At 38.3% G+C, this 14671-nt stretch overlaps 2 long non-coding RNA genes across 2 annotated transcripts in view; one reads left to right on the top strand and one right to left on the bottom strand.

Moving 5' to 3' along the window:
- Positions 1 to 14671, top strand: part of LOC136359231 (uncharacterized) — a 195394-nt gene that overhangs the window by 158753 nt on the left and 21970 nt on the right. The gene's annotated exons all lie outside the window — the stretch shown is intronic.
- LOC136359230 (uncharacterized) overlaps positions 12779 to 14671 on the bottom strand; it is a 177848-nt gene continuing 175955 nt past the window's right edge. Inside the window, exon 2 of the long non-coding RNA XR_010743241.1 lies at positions 12779 to 12937. This is a non-coding gene — a long non-coding RNA (uncharacterized lncRNA). The remainder of the gene's footprint in view (positions 12938 to 14671) is intronic.

Raw genomic sequence — 14671 nt, 5'->3', positions numbered from 1 at the left:
GCAGGTGCTGTTTGCTTTGCTTAAAATCTGGAATGAGCACACTGATAACTTACTAGAAAGCAATGCTTGCATCTTTCAAAGGGGAAAAAAAGTTTCATCTTCTATAATGATGACGATCAAGAGCTTTCTAACCAATGAAATCTTAGCAGAATACCATAAATTGTGATAAGGGCTGTTTTTCAAGGTTGTAATAAAATATGTATATGTAGAGCATAGCTCAGTCTTCACTAGCTGTGTGTCTCTGTTAAGTGGGCTGTCACTGCCACTAGTCAAAAACTGGTCTCTGTCACAAGCCTTGGTAACTCGCTTGGGTACAGTAGTTCTAAAATATATTTATTTCTTACTGAAATACCCTCAAAAAACCTTACCCTACAAGATACTTCAGGGTAGATGATACTGCAGTAGTGGTTTTATATAATGTAAGAAAATAATAAGCTTTTTCGTGGTTTATTGATATTTATTATTTGAATAGTCAGTATTTATTACCATTAAATATATGTTATTAGGAAAGAGTAAGGCGATGCTTGTGGTGTAAATAATCCTACATAAGAATGATTAGGAACATTGGCAGTTACCTTCTTTCTATGGAGTATAATCACAGACTTCAAATGTGTTTTTACTGAGCGCCCCCTGAAGAAGCTCAGCATCTGCAGAATAATGATGTCAGAAAGCAGTTTGTGTTTCCACTTGATTAGCTCATGTCACTTTTTTCTCTTTTCTGAATTTGCTGTTAAATCCTGCCAAATCCTTCCATAGCTCCCTGTATGCCTTAACCCATTCTGTCAAACCACTTATGAAAGCATCTTGCTGAATTACCTGGAGTATTTCTGGGGTTTTCCTGGCTATAGCATGCTGATCCCAGGGAGGTTAATGACAAGGAAAGCCCTGTCCCTTGGAGAGAAGAGGGCTGGCTAGTTGATATCCGTCCTTGGTGGTCACTGGACAAAGCCTCTAGTTGTGCGGGAGGAGATTATGACACTGTGTGGCCACCTAAGTGGTGGTCTCCTTTTGCCTGTCCTGGAAGGATTGCTCCGAGGTTGCTCATGGCTGCGTGCTCTGCGAAGGGCATTTGGTTTCCTCTTTTCAGCAAATTTCACAATGAACTTTCTCCTGCACATAGAACAATTTATTCTGAAATGGCAAGAGCAAGTTTTCCTCTTATAGCCAGCCATCCATTAGCACTAGCAAAAAGCAGTTATAGTAAGTCTGACCTGGCAACAAAAGTTGCAGAAATTTGTAAATTTTTCCTCATCATTGTTGCTTTGTATTCAGGGCACTTCAGCTGGTTGCAGCCATTGTGCATCCAGCAATGGCTGTAGGCCTGTTGCTTTTTCCTTATGGTAATCCTGGGGATCTGTTCCCCTCCAGAGTGAGAAGAGGTCTGGGTATGTGACAGAAAGGAAAAATCTTGTTTGCTTTGAAGTGATACTAGAGATGCAATTGTGAGGAGTTATTTCCATGAAGTTTGAGAGGCTGACTGAATGCTAACCTTTGAGCAAGTGACTTTGTGTTTGGTCAAGTCCTGGTGCTGCAGTTATTTTACAGAGCTTTTTTTTTTTCCATTTTGTTCAGTGAAATACCACTAAAAATCTAAATCAAAAGTAACTTCTGTCCCAGCCACCCATAATTAAACAAATTTACCATTTATGATATTGTTCCAGTTACACAAAAGGGACAGATAACATTAAATAGTGGTATTTGAAATTTCCTGTGTTTTCTGCAGGCTTCCATGTTTTAATTTTGATTGCTACTCCTCTCTGAAAAAAGCAGGCATAAATGTTTTCTAACAATGTATCAGCAGCATATTCTAATTTCTGAATTCTTGAAATGTGTCCTCTACCAAGTGTTCGGGGAGGAAGAAGTAATTTTAATAATCTATGTGATATTTCTCATAAGATATGAGAAATAATGGGTTTCTCATAATTCTTTCTTTTGAGAGAGGGAAAAATCTCTATTACAGAGATAGCTCTAACACCAGTTGGAGTTTAATAACACCTAAAATGAAACTCTCTTACACTTTGATAAGTTACCTGTAAATGTTCTGTATCCTAATTGGTCATTTTCTGCTGCAGAAATATTGATGAAGTGGCAAATCCTTATAAAGCCTTTCCATGGCGTTCTATCTTTAATGAGAATCTTGCAGTCTGCAGCTGGGATCAGGATAATATATTGTCTGTGACTAGGCATTGTGGAAACTTCAGATTTGCTCAAGATCTTTGAATTCAAAGCTTTTAACTCTGTGTGTGATTGTTACCTTTTTTGATTATAGACATGTGTGCACATCCACATTCCATGGAGCTGAGTTCATGCATCACACTGAAATTAGGTAAAGCAGAACTTGGGCATCCAGCACAAAAAATGTCCCAAATCCCTTGTGAAGGATAGCTGAGAAGTGGAGAGCTGAGGCAGTCCAAGTCTGCAAGGAGGCATGGCAGGACTCCAGCCTCCTGCCTGAACTTTCCATTTGTGACAAGCAATGAAGAAAATAGCTCAGGCCTCTTACAGCTCAGAGTGTTACAGCAGAGAGGCTGTATAAGAAACACTGGGAATCTGGAAACTGATTCCAGGACCACTCCTGCAGTTTGTTCTGGGAAAAAACGTGGAGGAGGAGAGGTGCTACTATGCTTAGGTACAAGTGAAAAGGGGAAGGAAGGATGGAATGTTCAGCTCGTTGAAACTCCTACAGATGAAAAGTCTCTGTCCTTGCAAACTGATTTGGATATTAAAAAAACACTCCATAATAATTCACAAAGGGAAATTTGGAGAAACTTAGTAGACCACTTTCCAAGAGAAAAACTATCAGGGAGATGCAAAATTATCATCCCACGATGGAGGAAATCTGGATACAAACTCTGGCTTAAAATCCACTGTGCTCTGAGACACACTGAGCCAGCCATGGTTTGCTGACCATCCATGGATCCTTTCACCTCCTGAGGCTCTGCAGCCACCTACTCCAGGCAGCTGCCTGCTGCCTCTTGTCCCCAAAGCCCTGGGGGTGCCCTCCCTCAGGAGCAGCTCAACACAGCTGCTTGGCATGATGCGCTGAAGGTATCCAGGAGAGGTCAAGGGAGCTACTAACAATGAAGGGAACCCTGGAGCCTGCTCTTCACATGTTCACAGCAGAAAACAATAGTTTCTTGCCTCTCCTACCTCTGAAAAGTTCGTCTGGTGGGTATAAATGGTGCTCTCTCTCATATTTTTCCCATTCTTCGCCTCTGCTTCAGTCCTTTTCATCAGTCAAAATCTTGCAACCATGCACTTAAAATAAATGGCAAAAAATTTGTCATTTAACTCCTATTCAGTCTCCCTGCTCCATATTTTTTAGATTATATTAGAAAGCAAATAGTCTCTTCCATGCCTGATTTTTTTTTTCTTTTTTTTGTGTGTGTGTGTGTATGTGTGTAACTTTGCTTCCAAGCCTAGCTGTGATCTTCAGCAGGCGCTCTCTGGAATCCCAGAGATGAAAAGCCCATGCCAGGCATCCAAGTCCCATATCTGTCTTTCAGAAACAGCTTCCCTTGAAAAGGGGCAGTAGCTTTTTCCTGTACTTACACTCCTTACTCCTCGAGGCCTTTGCCTTTTGCGTAACTGAGATCATGAGTTGATTTCTTGTGTCTATTCAGTTGTGGCACTTTTCTACAGGCTGTGATATCCAAGCTGAGTTTCAGCTGGGTGCTGTCCCTGACTTTCATTTTTTTCTCCATATAGCTGTAGAGCTGTGCCAGACAGCTCAGATATTTTTATTGTCATGTAAGTGTAGAAGGGGAGTATACTGGTAGGATAGATCTAGAACAATCTTTGAGGTAATTTATTCAGACGTCCAGACACATTGATCCCAGATCTATCTTTAAATATTTTTTTGACATAGTTCTTCAAAAAAAAATTTTTTTTCGTTATGACATCAGCTATTGTATTACTGTGGATTTTTAAAATTGCTTTCTAGGCATGTGAGTAACTAGACTTGGTGCTGACTTTGTCTTCTATCATAACAGTATTTTACTGCATCTATTGGGGTTTCACTAATTACATATGCAATTAGGTTTGTTAGTGTAACAAGCATTGACAGTAGTATACAAAAGATAATTGGTAAGATTTGCCCTTCCAATTACTCATCTTGACTTGACTGTGATTATAAATGTTGTGTAATACAGTGCATGTAATAGCAAGGAACCCCATTTAGCAACTCAGAAGGTACTTTCTGACCCTGCAGAGTTAATGACTGAAACTCAGTAATATTTTCTGCCTTGTATTGACAATATGTGATAGGATTCTTTTTAAGAAAAGAAAAATGTGTTGACTTGTTCTGTGGCAAAGCCACAGAATCTCGGAAATATCTAAGCATATTCTTTTTCTTTTCCTGAGGTTTCTCCCTATCATCCTAGGTGTGGATGTCACGAGAAACAGTTCACCAAAACTTTCTCTTTAGGGAATGACAATGAAATACAGCACTGTACTGTTCAAAGTATTACATCTCTGATCCTGAAATGAGTGTACAGATGAGTCAGTAAAATGCTGGATCATATTAATAATTTACCATAGGGATAATTATACAGGAAATAAAAGGGACAGAGAGGGCCATAGTCTACTTGCATCATTTCTGATCATTAAGAGATGTATTATATGTCTAATGTGGGTTCTTAATGCAGCTTAGAGACACTGGTTTGTAACTGTGCAGAACACCTTAGAGAACTATTAACACAGCCCATAAAATACCGAGAGACCAGTTACTTATTAAAGGTCTGAGCATTAGGGAGAAATAGTGCAGCTTTAAAAGTTTTACTTGGGCTGAACAGCAAAGTTTTAATTAAAAAAAAACCCTAATAATTGTTAAAGTCATTTAATGTTAGCAAACCTTTTCAATAGTTTGTGTACTTTTTCACCAGTACATTTCTAATTCCCAAAAATCACTTTTGGAGGATTGGAATGATGAGCACAGAACAATATTCTTTTTTCTAGTGAGGTGGGACAGGCTTTCTGCCAACTTCCACAGATCCAGATTTCATTTTGGTGTCTTCTTGCAGACTGAAAAACCATGTATTAATTAATAAAAGGTCCTCTTGTGTATATAAAATATCCTTACTTGCCTTTGAAGTGAGCGTGAGGATCATCCGTAGGTTGAAGCCAAGAGGGAAGGTTGAAATGATACAAATCTTTTGGCTGTAGTGATATCATCAGCTGATTTCAGCTGAATGAGAGATACTTTCCCTACCCCCACTAGAAAACCTTTTGTACTCCCCTTACACCCTGTTGTAACCAATTTGATTTTTGAATTTGGTGGTGGTGAATCTTAGTGTGAGTACTAGTGAAGCATCATATTGCCCATATTGTTTGAAAGCAAAGCACCTCACACATTGTGTCTATGCTGAATGCTGTCACTGAGATCACAGGACTGTTTCGGTGGTGGTTTTGGTTTTGCCTTTAGAAGGAGAAACTGAAGAAGCCAACCACTTTGCCTTTAATCTTTTTTTTTTTTTTTAATTGAACTTGGAGGAGTAGGTTGACCAAGGCAGGTGATGATATCTTGCTAATTATTTAATTTTACATGCTTTTTCTGTTTTGAGTGCCTATGTAGTGAAAAAAAAAAAAAAATTATCTAGGGAAATTTCCCACAATGCCAAAATTGAGCTTGGTGGCAAGTCCCAGTCACTGAGTCTCATCTCCCTCATTTCAGGTCAAAAAGCAGGCGGGTTAGTATCACTCATTTTTTCATTTTCATTATAGCTCTTGTTTTCCAGTGTTCTATGTCATGTTTTAAAATCAGTCACTGGAAGCAATGTGCCCTAATTTCTTCAAGCCTTGCTGAAGCCTTGAGACTGAACTTATGTTTTTCTTGCATGGAATTGAACTTGATACAACAGCAAGAGACAACAGACTCTCTAGGCACATTTTCTTTACAAGGTCTCACCAGAGACCTGGTGAGGAATTACTGGGGCAACTCTCCATCCTGCATGCAAAAGAGAGCAAGAATGCATAATTACATTCAGCAGCTTCCCATACACACCCCTCCACCTTCCTTTTGTCTCAGCTGCCTGACCCTCTCCTGGATACTTCCAGCATATCACACCAAGCAGCTGTGCTGGGCTGCTCCAGAGGCTGGTAGCTGCAGAGCATCAGGAGGGGAAGTGCTGATGGCTGGGATGTAAATCGCGACTGGTCCTATGCATCTCAGGGATGAAGGATGAATTTTAAACCAGGGTTTGTATCCAGACATTTTCTCTCTCCTGGACAGAGATTTTCAATATGCCTTGTAATTTTCCTAACACATTAATAGAAATTCTCTATTAATTTTCTCAGAATCTGCTTGTGGGAATTGATGCTTATGGAATGTTGTTAAATTTGTAAAGTAGTGCGAGACAAAGCTTTCTGTTACTTCCATTGCATGCCATCCCCAGCCTTGTAATAGGTAATATAAACCATTTTCATTTGAGTGGTTTTTGTTTGTTTGGGAAGAGAGTTTACTGTATCTCCCTGAAGAGGTTAGGAAATTAGGGTTATTGTCTCCAACTATTTTTTTTTAATTTTTGGCTTAGAGGATAAAAGCTTTATCTGATAGAAAGATACTGTAATGCAGATAAGCAGACTTTTGAAGTATAATAGACATTTAAACTGAGATTTAAAAACTGTTTATCATTATAAAGAGCTTCTCTGATGGAATCATGGAAATATGGGGTGGGGGAATCCCTCTGTTTTCACATAATACCCTTAGATTGAGTTATTTACATGTATTTTGCAAGGGATAATTGAATTTGTCACTGTAGAGAATGTTCCCTTAGCCATGTAACAAAGCAGTCTCTGAAGAACAGGAATCAAAGCAGTTGGTTTGAAGCACTGGAATCTTTGTGCTCAGGGACATAAATGGTGCCTTATGCCTTGTTTAGGTTATGTTGCGTGGCTTCTTCTTAGCCAGTCCAGCATGATGTGTGCTGGCTAAGGAAGAGCCTCTTTTTCCTTTTAAAATTCCTTAAATCCAAACTTTTCTCCTAAGTGGACATGCCTTACTGTCCATGTTCATGGCTGAGTTTTTTGTTTGTAACAGACAGGGTATATCCCCATACACAGACCTAGAAAAGTTTCTCTTAGGTCTTGAAATATGTGATGCTTTCAAAGAACTGCTGCCTCTTAGGACCTGTTTCAGAGATCTTTGTCAGGACAGCCAGTAGCACGTGCTCTTCTGGATGGGAGTGTAGGCTTCTGGACAGTGTTGCAGAAAAGGAATAGAAGGCTGGTAATATACTATTTCATTCTGAAATCATAAGCTGTGTAAAGAAAAATTTGAAACCGTGGGATTTAGGAAAGGTAAGTGTTTGTGCCTCAGGAGAGAGATTGTAAGTTGCTGAAAAGAAGTTGAAAAATCATATTTCTGTGTTTTGATGTTCTGATCCGCATATCATAGAATGTTTGTGGTTGGAAAGGATCCTGGAAGATCACTGGGTTCCACCCTCTGCATGACACAGACCCCCTGCATGGTGAGCATGGACACCACCTACAGGTTGCTCATAGCTCCATCCAGCCTGGCATTGAACACTTCCAGGGATGGGGCATCCATCACTTTCCTGGGCAGCCTGTTCCAGTGCCTCATCACTCTCACAGTGAAGAATACATTCCTAATAGCTAATTTAACCTACTTGAAAGCCATTCCCTCTTGTTCTGTCACTCTATGCTCTTGTAAAGTGTCCCTCTCCAGCTCTCTTGTAGGCTCCCTTTAGGTACTGGAAGGCTAAAGTCTCGATGGAGCCTTCACTTCTTCAGGCTGAACAATCCCAACTCTCTCAGCTTTTTCTCACAGGAGAAAAGCCCTCTGATCATCTTTGCGACCTTCCTTTGTACTTGGCTACAGCAGCTCAAAGTCTAGTTCTAGGAATCCCAGAGCTGGACACAGTACTCAAGGTGAGGTCTCACGAGAGCAGAGTAGAGGAGCAGAATCCCCTCTCTTGACCTGCTGGTCACTTAATATTGATGCAGCCCAGGATGCAGTTGGCTTTCTGGGCTGCAAGTGCATCTTACCAGGTCATGTTGAGTTTCTTTGGCACCAATATCTCCAAGTTATTTTACTTTTTGTCCTAATTCACTCAAGGAAGGCCACGTGGTCTTTGGGTTTCCAGGAAGGTTTCAAATAGAAACATGTTCAACTGAATAGGAGTAGTTGGAAATACTTGAAAACTAGATTTTAGCAGCAATTTCTAAAAAAGACAGGATGTTTACTGCTGTGGTCCCTCTCCATCTTCCCTGCCCTTTGCAATTGGTGTTTTGAATGCTGAAAAGTTAATTTGTGACAGATAGCATTTCAAATCTAGTTGTGTGCACTTCATCACAACATTTTGCAATCATCTTAGTAGATTAGGAAACGTTTTAGTCTATAATTTCATAGTGGCTCATTTCTTAGAAAAAACTGAGTGAACAGAGGTGAAGAATTCCTCGCATGTCTGCTTATTTCAAGCTGTGTTGCCAGGAAAAGAAATACTGTGGTTCCTGCTTTGATACCAAAACTAGAGCCATTTTCACATTGTCCATTTATGTAATAGTGTCACAAGTGATTTCTATCACTTTAGCTGCTTAGAGGAAGAACTCTCATTAAAGAATGATCTTTGAAGTAATTGATATTTTATTACTTTCTCTTCTTTCATAAGCCCCCATTTTGTGTATGTCAAGATCATTAATACTTTTGTCATTTCAGGATAAGTAATCTGCTCTTCACTAGAGGGGCTGAGGAAGTGGCTTCAAATATTTCAGAAGGAGCAGCAGCTTTTCCAGACCTCTCAGTCTGACAGTGCTGATATGTGTGTTCCCGGTGAAATGCTCTTTTCAGCAGTGATAGCATAAGTCATGCAAGTCACAGAAGTCCCATTAAACTATCAAAATGAGTCTTACAACTCAGATGTTTCTGCTACCTTAATGAGAAAGAAAGGATTTTCATCTTAGATCAACTACCAGTAGGTCTGTAGAAGAAATACAGGGTGACAAGGCTGGCTGAGTGTGTAGATAACCATCTTTGTCCCTACTCTGTTTAACATGGTCTCATTTCAGCAGGGTCCTACCAGTGCAGTTCTGGGGCAGTGGAGAATCTGTTCACAAGCACATTTGGTTGTTCAAGCAGTTCTCTATAGTACAATTGTCCTATAATATCTACTTGGTGATGATGCTAATTAGAAAGTTTATTGGCTCTGATCATGGGCTCTGTGATTCTGCCATATGAGAGCCCAGATCTTTGCAAGCACAGGCAACATATAGGGCCAGGTAGGGTTTCCTTGCAACCTGCCCCAGCATTTCCCACAGATCATGGAACCACAGTGTGCTTTGGATTGTAGTGCATCTTCAAAGGCCACCTAAGCCAACCCCCTGCCATGTGAAGGGTCATCTTTCAATAGGTCAGACCGCTCAGGGCTCACATTTCCAGTGATGTCCAATTTTGGAATCTCACAGGAGAGCAGGAGGCGGAAGGATGCACTTGCCCTATGGACTTCTTTGGGGTGGATAGAAAAGAGAAAGGTAAATGTGAAAGGATGTACTGAAATCAAAACACCTCACTGTAGTACTTCAGGCTACAGGCTACTCTGAGGTGCCTCCCTATTGTTCTGACTTGTAATTTGATTTGGGAGAATGTCTGATTAAGAACTTTGTACTGATCCAGGAGCTGCCTTCATTCATTGTAATAGTACCCACGAGATGTAGCTGAGTCACCAACCTAGGTTATTTTTTTCTAATGTACATCTGTATTTTATTTAATTATAAAGTCCAGATCCTCCTGCTTTCTGTTACAGACTTTTTATCTTACTCTGCTCATGTCAAAATCAATTTGTAATTCTGTGGTGTACACATGAAATTAGTTTTAATTTGCTATGTGTTTCCAAGGGTGACTGACATTTAATATTTTGTTCTGAGGGTCTCATTAGCACTGTCTACCCATAATCTGTTCTATGGGTGTAATGACAGAGGGTAAGTGAGCTATTGAACAGCATCCATCTGTCCCCATAGCAAATGGCCAGAGGGAAATACAGGGGAGAAATAAATGGATGATTGTCAGCATCTCTGTACTTTGCAGCTTAGAAAGGTCAAATACAGGACTGTGATACAGGACTGAAATTCTGTGAGGATTTTCGCCCTCTGTTACCCAGAAGATGCTTCTTAGTAGTAATTTGTACACGTCAATGGAAAGGGCTGCCACCTTCATTATGTGTTTTTATATTGCACTGTACAGGGGTAATGCCACTGGTAACTTAGCACATTGAGTTAAATTGAGAGAATTTTCGCTTTACTAAAACATCACCAGATGTGACTCTACACTTACTATTTTTCAGGGCTTCTTGTTATTTCTTATTAATAAAAGATGTAATATAGTTGCTTTATATTTTTATTGTCTGAAAATTACTTCATTGAGGTGTTTTGAAGGTCTGTGCTTCTCAGTATAGTGATTTTTCCCTGGAAATAAATCATCCTGTATTTTTTATTAAAAATAGACTATTTTGATTGTTTTTATTTGGAAAATTAAATGCCTGTTCACTAGAAGAACAGCGATTCCTATTAAATGCAAGGATACAGTCGATGAGAAAAAGCCTTTCATTGTGTCAGCATAAACATTTACTTTAAAATACATTGGGGTTGTTTTCAATAATGGATCTTTGAACTGCAGAGTAGTCAGTATAATCATCATAAATACTGAAAAAGAAATAGGTACTGGAAATGAAGCAAAGAAAAATGCAATTAAATGATTATGAGATAACAGAAACCTGTCTGAATGTAGGAAAAGATAATGGTTACTTATTTAAAAAGCAAAGTATTTCAAATTTCATTATCCTGGAGAATTCTTGAGGTTATTTTTTTTCTGGGTATTCACTTTTATCACATTGGGGTGCAAGTCACATTGATTGTCTCAGTGATTTTGATTTTGTGTGTTTCTTTAGAGAAAAAACAAACAAACAATGTGTAGGATTTATTTCCTCTAACCTTTCATTAGATTCCTTTTAAAAATCTGGTTTGCTTTTTATATTGTTCCCTATGTCTGTCTGATAAAATTCCTCTACCTCACTGATTATTGCTGAGGTGCCTATCATGGTGATGCAAGAGCAGGACAGATGGTAAGGGCAGAAGAAAGAGCAGATTGTACTGTTCGATTGCAAAGTTATTTATGCCAGGGCAAAGGACAAGCAGAATTGCTTTACCAGAACAACTGTTCTTATCTAGACATTTCCCAGTGCTTTTGAAGTTGCATCTGCTGCTTGTAGTGAGTGTTGTCACAGAGCCTTTGGCTTCCATCACTCCGTGTGACCTGCAGTAGTACATTTTCTCATTTGCAGAAATGCTGCTCTGCTCTGCAGAGGGACTGCTTCAGTTTTCCTTACCTTTGATCCTGATATGACTTCTTGCTTTTGTTGTGAGCATTTCTACATCCTTTATACAGAGAACTTTTTAGATTATTTTTTCTTTCTCTTTTTTCAGGGAATTAATGTAGAGCTTGAACTTAAAGAAATTGTAAAACTCTATAAGAATTTATATTTTGATATATATATATTCACTTAGATATTCTGTAGAAAATATATTCAGATATGTATTAAATAACTAGTAATTGTTGCATGCAATATTTGCCCCCAAACATTTTTATAACATTATATTAATTACGGAGTGGTAGCCATTATGTGTATCCATATAAATCTTAAAACAAACAAACCCAAAAACTCCTTATATTTTCATCTGAGATTTTTTAGCAAACACTTGAAATCTCAAGGATTTCCCATAGATACATGCATCTTACTATTAACTTTCTCCAATACGCTTTTAATTTTTACTTAATTTGTGTAGATATTTGGTTTACCTTATTTATAAATAGAAGGTTTATGTTTCTAAAACACTGATGTGTATTATAGCTTTATTCTTTTAATAAATGTGATTTACGATGTTACACATATATAACTTATAACCTTATATAAAAAAATTACTTTGTGACAGGTGATTATTAAAAAGAGGGTGAAAGAAAAATTAAAAGTATGTGTCTTGCATTTGGGTTCAAGTTGCCTGTAAAAGAAATGTAAGGACTTAGGTCTCTTTTTTATCTTAAAGAATAGGTTAGGCGTTCTGACCTATCTCATTTGCTAATCAGTCACACTGAACTGCTCTCAGGGCCCATAGAAGAAAATTGTATGGAGCTAGAAGGTTCAGTTTTGTATTAGAATTATCTTTCTATATGAGAAATCACATCACTTTACTATGAAGGTGGTTTGATTGCATATAGGAATTGATCATCTTTATATGCAGCTTTATATGCATTTATCTTAATGGTATGTGACAATAGAAAAGAAAAAACATAAAAAAAAATATTCTTGATGTTCAAAAGCTAAAATTTTCCTTTCCTCATTTATCTGTAGTAATTTTATTGGAATATGTTGTCTGTCAAAGAGAGACAATGTTCATGTCAGCTTATTTTCCTTTTGGTGTCTGTAAACTCTTCTAAATTATTCTCCCAAGTGTCCTAATCATTTGGAAGAACGTGGGAGGGGATGGAGAAGAGGAATGTGAGAGGAGAAGAAGGAATGAGAGGATGTAATGGAGGGGTTCGACTTCAAAATTTGCTTTTCTAACAGATGAGTGAAGTATGGTGAGCAGTGTTAGAGTAACTGGACTTCCTGGCCTGAAGCAAGGCTGCTGACTGCATTTTGGCCTATCACAGCAATTACATCACTTCAGAGTTCTGTTAAGCTTGTCAATCTTGTCCACACAATTTAAGCAGAAGACAAGAAGGACAGGAGAGAAAAAGATGGGAATAGGAATGAAAATATCTGTGAACAAAAAAACCCAAAAAACCAAAAAAACAAAAACAAAAAAACAAAAACAAAAACAAAAACAAAAAAAAAAAAAAAAAAAAACACAAAAAAAAAAAAAAAAAAAAAAAAAAAAAAAAAAAAAAAAAAAAAAAAAAAAAAAAAAAAAAAACACCAGACATTTAACACTGTTTAAACATATGTTTAACATGTTAATTTTTTTTTTTTTTCTACATGGAACATGTTAAGCATTGGCATCCTGCCTGGGGTGTTGGGCTGTTTTTCAGCCACTTTCTTTGGACTCCAGAGACAATTTTTTGCCTCTTACAAATTCAGTGGGTCTTGCCTCTTGAAAAATTGGTGGTGCTAATGGGCATAATATGTGCTTGCATCCCAGAGAGCCAACCATCTCCTGGGCTGTATGAAAAGGAGCATGGCCAGCATGTGGAGAGGTGTACTCCCTCTGTACTCCTTTGTGGTGAGATCCCACCTGGAGTGCTGTGTCCAGCTGTGGGGTCCCTAGCAGAGGAAGGGCATCAGCCTGTTGGACTGAGTCCAGAGGACGGTCACTAAATTGATTAAAAAGATGAAGCACCTCTCCTATGAGGAAAGTCTGAGAGAGCTGGGTTTGTTCAGCCTGGAAGAGAGAAGGCTTTGGGGTATCCTAATTGAAATTTTCCAGTACCTGGGATGGAGCCTACAAGAGAGCTGGAGAGAAAGTTTTAACAAGGAGGTATAATGACAATGCAGAGGGAAATGGCTTGAAATTGAAAGACGGTAGGTTTAGATAAGATTTAAGACAGAAGCTCATCACCATGAGGATGATGAGGCATTGGAACAAGTTGCCCAGAGAGGCTGAGGATGCATCATCCTTGGAAGTGCTCAGGTTGGATTGACCTTTGAGCAGCCTGGTCTACTGAAAAGTGTCCCTGCCTAGGTGCATGACCATTTTTTGATCTAAGAATGCATACCACTAAAAGAAAGACATGGAGAAGCTTTTTTAGCTTAAAATATTTTCTTTTTGAAATTTGTTTCCAAGTTTTAGAAAGGAGTAAAGAAGACTTAGAATGTAGATTACTGTCTTGCCAAAAAGGAAATCCTGTTTCAGTTGAACTGTCTTCTGTTAAAGTGGGTATTGGTTTTCTCTTGTTGTTTCTCAAGTAGATTTCAGTGGTCGTTTATACAGATATAAACTATATATTTATACAAATACAAATATTTATACAAATATAAACTATATTCTTATTGTCACGTAACAGCAAGAATTTTGATTGTAATATTCGCTTTCAGCAGTGTTGAAAGTGAACATTAAATGTCACACAGTCTATTACAGTAACTGCCTAATGTGTCTGTACATACAGATATCTTGTTTACATTTTCATACAGAAGAATAATTGTAGGAGTAAAGTGGTTGACAGAAACAAGCCGTGACCTTTCACTGGCAGTCGAACTACTGAGAGTTCTAGTTTAGTTCAGTAGTGCACCTTTGGAGCAAATCTCCTCATCTGCAGTTTTCTTGATGCTGCCAAACCATTTTGTTGTATGCAAATTAGACATATGTGGTGAAACTAAACTGCAAGAAAAGTGCAGTTTAGAAGGCAAAATTATAAGTACTTTGTAGATTCTGTGTATTTCATGTGTTTTAATTCACTGTAATGTCTTAAAATGTTTCACTTGTGACTTTGAATCTTTCCACTGAGTGATGAAGGAGAAAACACTTGCATCTTCATTCTTTAATTTTGGCCTGAAATATGTTCAATGTCATATGCTGCACATCTGCAGTGTTTCTGGGTGGCTATCAGCATATGAAATAAAAATTGAAAAAACAAAATAGAGAAAAGAAAAATCTGAACCCAACAAATGCTACTATTAATTGAGGCTTCGTTTTCTTTGGTTTCTGAGATGCTCCACAGTATTTTCTT

The sequence above is a fragment of the Sylvia atricapilla genome, chromosome 3 (assembly GCF_009819655.1).
Source record: "Sylvia atricapilla isolate bSylAtr1 chromosome 3, bSylAtr1.pri, whole genome shotgun sequence".
NCBI lineage: Eukaryota > Metazoa > Chordata > Aves > Passeriformes > Sylviidae > Sylvia > Sylvia atricapilla.
This window is presented reverse-complemented; position numbering and strand designations above follow the sequence as displayed.